We start from the raw sequence: 10,000 nt of genomic DNA, 5'->3' as shown, positions 1-10,000 counted from the left end.
AATTCTTGTAAACACGAAAGCTGCCTTCCACAGACTTACCGTCAAGTACAGAACTAAAGTAAGTTATCTTAATTTTTTAAATATCAAAGGAGATGAAATAAACTCACGAACTAACCTGGTTGTAACAGAACAGGTCCACCAAAGTAGTACTACTGCTGTTAGGCGCTTCGTGTCACATGCCTTAGCGACCCCCAAAACAAGAGTACCACCGAAGACTTCCTCCCTTCTAGGTGAGTCGAGGGAGAGGGAATGCACCAGCGATATTTATACAATCGATATAGTCATCTTCTTGTTCTTTAAATAGGTTCTCTGGAAAGTCTTTTTAAGAATCCGGCATCACCGAGCGAATGGAAGCGACGCACGCGGTACTATAGGCGAGAAGAAATTGAAAGAAGACGGAGAGGGAGGGATACAGATAGAGAGAACAGAGAGAGAGAGAGAAAGGGGGCGCGCGCTCCCCTCTCTCTTTTTCGAGTATATCCGGGGGTAGCGCAGCGCTACTACTGACACCAGCTGGCTGCTGCAATAACCCAACTAGTTGACTGCTGTAGTAAAAAGGCCCCCTCGTGCTCTCTCTCTCTCTCTCTCTCTCTCTGGCTCTCAGTGCCGACGTCTTCAGTCCGCAAGCGCCAACACGCTATCCTCGACCAATGCCTGGTTCCATTTCCCGTCTTAGGTTGCCAGAATGGTTGTCTTTTTAAACTTTGCTTGCACTGGGGAGTTAGGTTTTGTATTCTAGGTTGCGGTTTGGCTTTGTAGAGTTAGGCATTGCCGTCGAATGAGGGAGTTTCATTCAGTTGCGAAGCAGTTTGAAAAATGAATGGGCTTTTAGGAATGGTAGATAATGCTCTTTGCGTTCGATTTTAAAAACCAGTATCCTGTTATTCAAGGTGGTATTATTGTATATCTCCTAAGTAATGATATAAATGGTTACTACACTTATCTGAATTTTCATGTATTAACGTAAATATATTTATCATCTCTAAACGACACACTTTTCACTCTCATGCCTATTTACCCATTTATCTATGCGTATAATAGTTCCACAATGATAAACAGTAGTGGAAGACCACTGCGAGTAGTCGCAGCCTTTATTAGAGCTGATAGTATCTCTGCGTTTGTGACCATTGTAACTTACGTTTATCTTCTCTTTGTGTCGCCGTCTTTGCCTGGTAAGTCTCGAACAGCCACCTTAATTTGTCCTTGTCGGTTCGTGCGTTCATATTTTGTCTCTGGAATAATTACATTTATCATCGTTGATGTCCTTTGCCTCTGTTTGCATATTTATGGCCGTTAGTATTTGTCTGATTCTATGTTGTTTATTATTTGTTCACTCCTATCCTAAACGCCTTTCTTGCTTCTATCGCATACCCAGCGGGCGAAGGAAAAAACGAGGAAAAGAAAGAAAGAAAAGGTGGGGTTGGGGGTGGGGGTGGGAAGGGTTGAATCCGTACATGTACACGTACATTTTTTATGATCAGAGAAAAGATTGACAGATGTTTCCCGACCGAACACCTGTATTGTAATGGCACCGTACTCGGAGTTTGGGGAACAGGCAACAACATATTGGCATTTTATTATTGTATAAAACTGTGGGTGTTGCATATTGCTGTCATTAAATTAAAGGTATGATGTAAGTCTGGAAGATTTCTCTTGACAGTCCTGTGTCGTTCTTCGTATATTCGTTTCATCTGTCATAAGAATCGCGATGAGAATTCTTGAAGAATTCTGAGATGGAGAAAGATTGATGAGTTGTTGAATGGAGTTGACATGATTCGTAGCCAAGTCGCAAGTCTAGGACTCTCCCAGACCATCTGTTAATGCAGCGATATTCCCATTATTCATCATATTATCCATTCTTTTTCATCAATACGTTTTTTTGCTGACACACTCGATACATTGCAGATATAAGAGAAAGATTAAGATAATATGAAATGTTGTGTATATATTTTGAGAAATGTAGGAGGAAGCGCATATTCACTCGCGCGGAGAATAGTGTGAGCGATAGATCACTTCAGACTTGGAAGAAGTTTTCGAGAAGTTTGTATAGTCGTCAGTTTTTATGCTCTTTCTTTTATTGGATATTAATGACCGCACACCGTTCAGATGAACAATTTCGGTAGAATATATGAAATATGATACTGACGATGTTTCATGTGCTCTTTCTGTAGACTAACAAAATTGAATTGATCCAGAAATCTGATGAGGAATTTGAGAAATATTTTTAAAAAGAAACGACCTTGTGCATCTTACGAAAGTCAGTAATTCTACCCAGATTGCTTGTGGGGATGCTGGAAGAAGGACATTAAAAGAGAGGTTAAACGTCGTCTCTTCCCCATATTTTAATAGGCCACGCAAATAAACAGAATGATGTATTTCTCATGGTTAGCACGTCTTACGTGAATGATAATACTTTAGTTGTCCGATGATCTGTACTCCCTCAGTAGTATTTGTGTTCCCTAATTTACTTCCCTTTGTTCTTGTCACTTTATTCACAAGAGCTGATAAGGCTCTCTGATGCACATAATTATGATTTTGCCGCTGTGTGTGTGTGTGTGTGTGTGTGTGTGTGTGTGTGTGTGTGTGTGTTTTGTTTTGTCTGGTCCTGATACGGTGTCTTTAGCAATGTTTTCACTTTCACGAGATTCTGAGTGGAGTATAACTGATTCGATTAAGCATGACGTGATGCCCCTAATTAACACATTCAAAAACTTTCATTCATCTCTCGGAGAATCACATGAAAGTAGAAACTGGAACTAAATTCTGATTACCCTAACTATACAACGGTTCCTTATCGCTTACCATGATTGTTGAAAAGATTAAATGAACTCTGCTGGCAATTACGTCATTCTGGTGGAAGCGATATATTTATGTGTTAACTTTATCGATGTATTTAGTATATTGCTTCTTATTGTACGTTACATCGAAGGACATTTCTTATGTAATTATCTGAAATATATACAAATTATTAAAAATTAAAATCTGAGTGTTTTAGCACTTACAGCTTATATCTGGATATTTCCAATTTTTCGTTAAGGACCCCTTCTCTCTCTCTCTCTCTCTCTCTCTCTCTCTCTCTCTCTCTCTCTCTCTCTCTCTCTCTCTCATATGCTGTTTGGGCCCCCAAGCTGAGCCTATAGGGAAGGTTCGCCCGAGTTATGGACTGCTGTTGGTGAGGGTGGGAGTGGGGAATGCGGCAACTCCCCTCATCGTCGTCGGTCTCGTTTGGTTGCTATGGAAACCATAGGCCCCCCCGAATATTCTCTCTCTCTCTCTCTCTCTCTCTCTCTCTCTCTCTCTCTCTCTCTCTGTACTTGGAAGCTCCCCCAAATATTCCGTCTTTTAACATATTTTCGGATTATTCTTTTTTGGTTTTATGCTCACACATATGTATATATATGTAGCATGGATTACTTGGCGTTTATCGTGAATGTTTTTCTATACCTTCATGTTAATTCACACTAGACGTATGAGTAAAACTGATGGAAGATTTGGGTGAAAGGCAAGACTGTTAGGGCAGTTGTCAGAGAGTAAAAAAAAGTACTTAATAACATTGTTTGGGTGTTCGTCATTTTTCTCATTGGACCCGTAAATTGTCATTGAAAGTCCTCCGTTTTTAATTAATTTAATATCGTGATAGCATGATCATTTAATGTAGCTTCTTCAGTGTTGAGTTATGTTGTAGTTTTTAACTTTTAATGGTTTACTTATGGGAGCATTACTTGTCTGAAATCTAAGCCTTCCGTGACTTAATTTAGTCATGTTTCTTGTGATTTGATTGTTTCAGTACTTTTGAATCCTACGCTTAACTGGTGAGTCAAGTCTGGTCAGTTATGACTCGTTTTTCCTTTGGTAAAATTTTTGAATCTGAGTATTCTTTGTTGCTTCAAAAAGTAATTTCTGCTTTACTTTTGTAAAGTTTCGAAATCTGAGTATTCCTTGTTGCTTCAAAAAGTCACTTCTGCTTTACTTTTGTAAAGTTTTGAGTGAGTATCCTTTGTGTTTTCAAAAAGTCAATTCTGCTCAGTCATCAGTTCCTTAGGACTCAAATTCTCCCTGAAACAGACTTTACAACCTCCAAATGTGTAGGCTTGCTTAACTGTTAAGTGAATTGATATTCTACTTCGTCATTGACGTCATCGGATATTCTGAAAGCTATGTTACACACGCAAGTTTTTCTCGAACCATTATTATATATATATATATATATATATATATATATATATATATATATATATATATATATATATATATATATATATATATATATATAGAGAGAGAGAGAGAGAGAGAGAGAGAGAGAGAGAGAGAGATGAAAGCGTATCATTTCAATCACACTCATTGACCTGTGACATTAATTTCCCTTTCGCATTTGAAATAAAAGTTGTGTAAACATAGGTTCGCTCAGAAATGTTACTCTGATCAACTCGTATTTATTACTCAAAAGTTACGATACCTGTTTAATGAAACATAGAAATAATCAATTATAAAGAATCCATACATATAATTTTTTAAATTGCTAATATATGAGCGTTATTCATGTTTACATACAATACATTATTCAGTACAATAAACAAGTAGGGACTATCTAGATTTCATCAACCGTTTCTCTGCTATCTCTTGCAAATATCAGAAAAAAGTCAAAAGATCAACATGAAAGTTTGTTATGGCAGTAATACTGTAATATTAACGTACGTCATATCTTTTCTTAACACGTATTATGGCAGTGATTTAAGAACATGCCTTCCGGAACCTTTTCGTCTGGAACCAAATGAAAACAAAAATATGGCGACAAAAAACACTAAATGATTCGAGAAAAGTTGCGTGTGTGACATTTCTCTCAGAATATCCGATGACGTCAATGACGAAGAAGAATATCAATTCCTTAACAGCAAGCCTACACATTTGGAGGTTGTAAAGTCTGTTTCAGGGAGAATTTGAGTCGTACGGAACTGATGACTCTGAGCAGAAGTGACTGTTTGAAACAGCAAAGAATACTCATTCAAAACTTTACAAAAGTAAAGCAGAAATGACTTTTTGAAGCAACAAAGAATACTTAGACTTCAAAACTTTACAAAAGTAAAGCAGTAGTGACTTTTCCAAGCAAGACAGAATACTCAGACTTCAAACTTTACAAAAGTAAAGGAAAAGTGACTTTTTGAAACAACAAAGAATACGCATTCAAAACTTTACAAAAGTAGAGCAGAAATGACTATTTGAAACGACAGAGGATACTCAGACTTCAAAACTTTGCAAAATTAAGCGGAAATGACTTTTTGAAGCAACGAGGACTTGGATACACGGTGAAAACAGTTTAGCTGAAATCTCCCCCCCCCCTCTCTGTTTCTGTATATTTTTAGAAAATTTTGTGTCGCTCTTTGATCCACAAATAGATATTCTTCCCCCTCAAAAAAAAAAAAACTTGTGTGCACCTGTGATTACGTACTGAAGGTTAGTCAACTGTGTTGGGTTGCAGAGAGAGAGAGAGAGAGAGAGAGAGAGAGAGAAGTGGGGACAGGTGTTGAATAACACGTGTGAGACCAGTGCTCCGTCTAGATGTATATATCATCATATCCTAATTAAAAACGTGAGGGCTATTCGAGACGATTCTCATCCCACGGGGTGAACTATTCATCAGAAATCCATCACATATCCTTCGCCATTAGTTTTTGCCAGCTTAGTTACAAATGTTCTCTCTCTCTCTCTCTCTCTCTCTCTCTCTCTCTCTCTCTCTCTCTCTCATATACACACACCTGTTACTATCCAAAACACGTCATCGTCTGTTTTGAGGTCAGCTTGAGTCACGCTCCCTGTGCCACATACGGCTACCACGTAAAATGTTTTCCACCTGAGTTAAAGCTCCTAGCTCCAACACTTGTGCTCCTTGTGACCTTAACAACGCGTATTCCTGTATTCCCGTATTCCTTTCTTGCCTGTCCCTTGATGGGTCGCTGCCGGTAATCCCTTGGTTTTTTTTCCCGTAAGACTCATTATTAACGTTTTCATTTCGTAATTTAAACATCAGTACTGAATCTTAAAAAAAAAAAAAAAAAAAAAAAAAAAAACAGGAAACTACAGGGGCGACCCATCAGAAGACAGTCAAGCAAGGAATTATTATTATTATTATTATTATTATTATTATTATTATTATTATTATTATTATTATTAACTCAGTTCTCAGACTGGCATCAAATCGTCTTTGCTCTTTCCAGTTCCTATTCGTCCCCACGAATAACTTGAACAAGTCCGAAAGCAGAACTTCGAAATCGGCAAAACAATTGGGGTGTGATTAGGAAGTGAATGGTTTAAAGCGCCACGTATGTTAGTTTAACTCTTCCCCGTCCCCCTACGCCACGTAAACAAAAGAAGAAATTATGACAGAGAATGGTCTGGGAAAAAACTTTGATTGGTTTTGACAGTCAGTCTAGGTCTGGATTATTATTATTATTATTATTATTATTATTATTATTATTATTATTATTATTGTTGTTGTTGTTTTAAATAGCAAAACAGCGGTGCATTGCCACAGCTCGTCAGTAAATTATTACCTCTTAAGAAGTGTGATTCTCCTTTGCTTCCAACATATTGTTTGGTATTTTTTTAGACTAGCGTCCTTATTGAAAAAAAGCGCATTTGTAATTTTGATATGATGGTTTCTACAGTGTTCGTCTCTTAGATCAGTTTTAGCTTTTGAGAATTCATCTGAGAGGTCAGTTAAATATTTGATTCCACACACATACACACAATTATATATATATATATATATATATATATATATATATATATATATATATATATATATATATATATATATATATATATTATATGTGTGTATATGTATGTATTCATACATTTAAGTATCTACTGGCATTTACAAGACATAAGTATAGTTATCATAAAAGTATTTCTTCCCTTCGAAAGTAAATGTAAGGTTACCCCCTTGGAGTGTGGTGCAGTAGAGGAAATATCAATTACGAAGATTCTGATATCCATTAAAAGCTGGTTTCCCGGCCTCTATTTATAGCGGCGTTACAACAGAGCTTCGTTATCTGCTCTTAGGGATCGCCAGGTGCGTATTTGACCTCGGATAGAGGTAGCATATAATATACAATGTTTATTTGCATTTTTGGTGATTACACTATACATTTAGATTATATAATAATAACAGAGTAAAGACATACCTTGTATGCACAGTATATGTATATATATATATATATATATATATATATATATATATATATATATATATATATATATATATATATAGTACGTGTGTTCAGGTTTAGACATTGGAGAAACTGCTATAAACCTTCAGGGTGAGAACTTAAAAAGAAAGGTAACTGTATGCTGCGTACCTGTACCCAGAGGAGGGGCCGCTGGAGAAAGTACTGGTCAGATGGGTAAAAAGAGTATTAGAAGGCAGGGGCCTTAAAATTCTTGAAACGGTAAAAAGTGCATGCGAGGTAGAGGTACTGAATCTGCTGGCGAGTTTTCTTTGGAAGTTTAAAAGGCGATTCATCTCAGTTCAACGGCTGAAGGCTGAAAGTGGCGGCGGCTGGTGTTTCGTTTCTTATGGAGCGAATTCATATGATTGAAGTAGTCTGATGGGAATAAACATTTTATATTTAAACGCCAAACAAATGTATATATATATATATATATATATAAATATATATATATATATATATATATATATATATATATATATATATATATATATATATATATATATATATATATATATATATATATATATATATATATATGTGTGTGTGTGTGTGTGTGTGTGTGTATGTGCATATATACACATATGTATAGATATATTGTTTCAACAACGATGTTTCAGCTTACAGGGGGTGGTAACAGAAAAACCAATACATAGGTCGCTGCCATATTCACGTTTAACTGCCGATTTGTGGATCAAGCTCCTTTGCCCAGACTTCTCAATATTAGCTGCTTCGTACACCTACACAGAAAGGTCATCAGCAGACTGCCAGGCATCTTGCGCACACACTGCGCCATTCACTTCTACCTCACATGTTTTCTCACGCATTTTAGATATTAAGTCCATTCCATTTCAGTAATCTTCCATTCAATGTACTCGGCAGTTTCTGGGTATTCCCCGTAGTTGGGAAATGCCGTCAGTATCCCTAGATGTTTGCAGAGTCCGTTCGGCACTAAGCTGCAGCCACTTTGTAGCTCTTAACTGTAACCCCCCATTCCCCTTCCTTTCTTCAGTCTTGTTGTCCAGCCATTCCAAATCCCTCGTTTCACTGTCTAAAACTCTGAATGGCTGGTAGTACCTCAGTGCTTGACTTTTTAGCCGAAAATTCATAAATCGGTCAATAAATTTTTCGCTGTTTCTCTCCCTCCTCCTCCTCCTCCTCCTCCTCCTCCTCCTCCTCCTCCTCCTCCTCCTCCTCCTCCTTCCCAACACTTTAGAATTATGGTATCTCATCACCAACTTTTCCATCTCAAAACATAAGGATCCTTCCTTGCACTTAACCAGACCATTTTACCACTTCCACTGTACATCCCTACATTTATTATCCTGTATGGAAAGCATGTAATTCCAACACTGAGTCCTGTTTACGAATATTCCTTGTATACTCTGCATTCCTGTTTAACCTAGGAATTCCATGTCTATCAGCCGCACCATAATTTCCTCTGTCACTCACCTTTTCATTTTAATCACTTAGAACAGTCACCCTTTCGTATTCGCCTAACCCACCTATACTCCCAACAGTACCCTCACTCTCATTCTTTTCCTCTATTGGCACATACATACTCGCTGTTACAATTAATTTATCCTTTCACACTCAATCTTGTACATAGAGTCTTCGAATAACGCGTGTGAACCATTTCATCCGTCCGCCGTTTTCATACTCGAAGATACAGTATTTTTTTCCCCATTTCGGTAAATTGCAGTATCATTACAGGATATGGGACTGCAAATCTCCATCTCCGTGGTCATTTGATGACTAAGAACCTACGCGTAGCGACAAGAAAGCGAACTATAGAACAGTGGTCCTCCTGTCGATGGCAGGGTTTTGTCGCTCGTCAGTTTAAAGTTGCTTTACACTTAAGTGTCATGCGCCTTTGCTTTATTTATTCGCTATAATGTGGTTCGGATTCCACAATAAGCTGTAGGTCCCGTTGATAAGTAGCCAGTTGGTTCTTAGCCACGTAAAATAAGTCTAATCCTTCGGTCCAGCGCTAGGAGAGCTGTTAATCAGCTCAGTGGTCTGGTAAAACTAAGGTATACTTAACTTCTTTTCTGACTTATTTTTAAGACCGGTGCGTATTTTAGAATTTGCTTGCTTATACAGAACTGCCATTTATTTTCATTGGGTGTATTACTCTTTCCTTCCTTTTGGCTCTCCACTTTTCTTTCTTCTTCATTCTCGGAATTTGAATAATAATAATAATAATAAAATAATAATAATAATAATAATAATAATAATAATAATAATAATAATCCTATTAGTCACTAGAATGGTGAAAAATCCACAGGGATGTCATAATAATAATAATAATAATAATAATAATAATAATAATAATAATAATAATAATAATAATAATAATAATAATAATTAAAATACGTCATAATCATAATAGTCACTAAAATGGTGAAATAATCCACTGATGTAGTAGTAATCATCATCATCATCATCATCACTAACATTATCTCGTTAGCCAATAAAATAATGAAAAAATTTACACTGATGTAATAATAATAATAATAATAATAATAATAATAATAATAATAATAATAATAATAATAATAATAAAGATGCAACACCCTATAAAAGATGAATGAAAGTGTAAGTGAATGTATAATAAAGTTAAGGTAAAGCATGACGACTAAACCGAAAAAAGGCTAAATGCGTTTCGAAGGTACCGACTATCAGAAACGAACCCCCATGCGGTAGTTGTTGATAAGGTGTGACCAACTCCTGGGTTGATATCTATGTTGGAGGTCACCAGATGTTTTTTTCGG

At 36.7% G+C, this 10,000-nt stretch overlaps 2 protein-coding genes across 7 annotated transcripts in view; one reads left to right on the top strand and one right to left on the bottom strand.

Annotated features, from left to right (window-relative positions):
• The window catches only part of LOC136826627 (uncharacterized), a 225,553-nt gene that overhangs the window by 174,559 nt on the left and 40,994 nt on the right, over window positions 1–10,000 (top strand). The window lies entirely within an intron of this gene.
• LOC136826625 (BTB/POZ domain-containing protein 6-like) overlaps window positions 1–10,000 on the bottom strand; it is a 111,514-nt gene that overhangs the window by 76,780 nt on the left and 24,734 nt on the right. Inside the window, exon 1 of one of the 6 annotated variants that reach the window (XM_067083930.1) lies at window positions 116–568. The exons of the other annotated variants lie outside the window; for them this stretch is intronic. The gene's annotated coding sequence lies outside the window, so the exon portion shown is untranslated. Of the gene's footprint in view, window positions 1–115; window positions 569–10,000 lie in introns of those variants that run through there. 6 annotated transcript variants of the gene reach the window in all.

This window comes from Macrobrachium rosenbergii, chromosome 41 (genome assembly GCF_040412425.1).
Source record: "Macrobrachium rosenbergii isolate ZJJX-2024 chromosome 41, ASM4041242v1, whole genome shotgun sequence".
Classification (NCBI taxonomy): domain Eukaryota; kingdom Metazoa; phylum Arthropoda; class Malacostraca; order Decapoda; family Palaemonidae; genus Macrobrachium; species Macrobrachium rosenbergii.
Note: the sequence above shows the minus strand (reverse complement) of the source record. Positions and strands in the feature narration are given on the sequence as shown.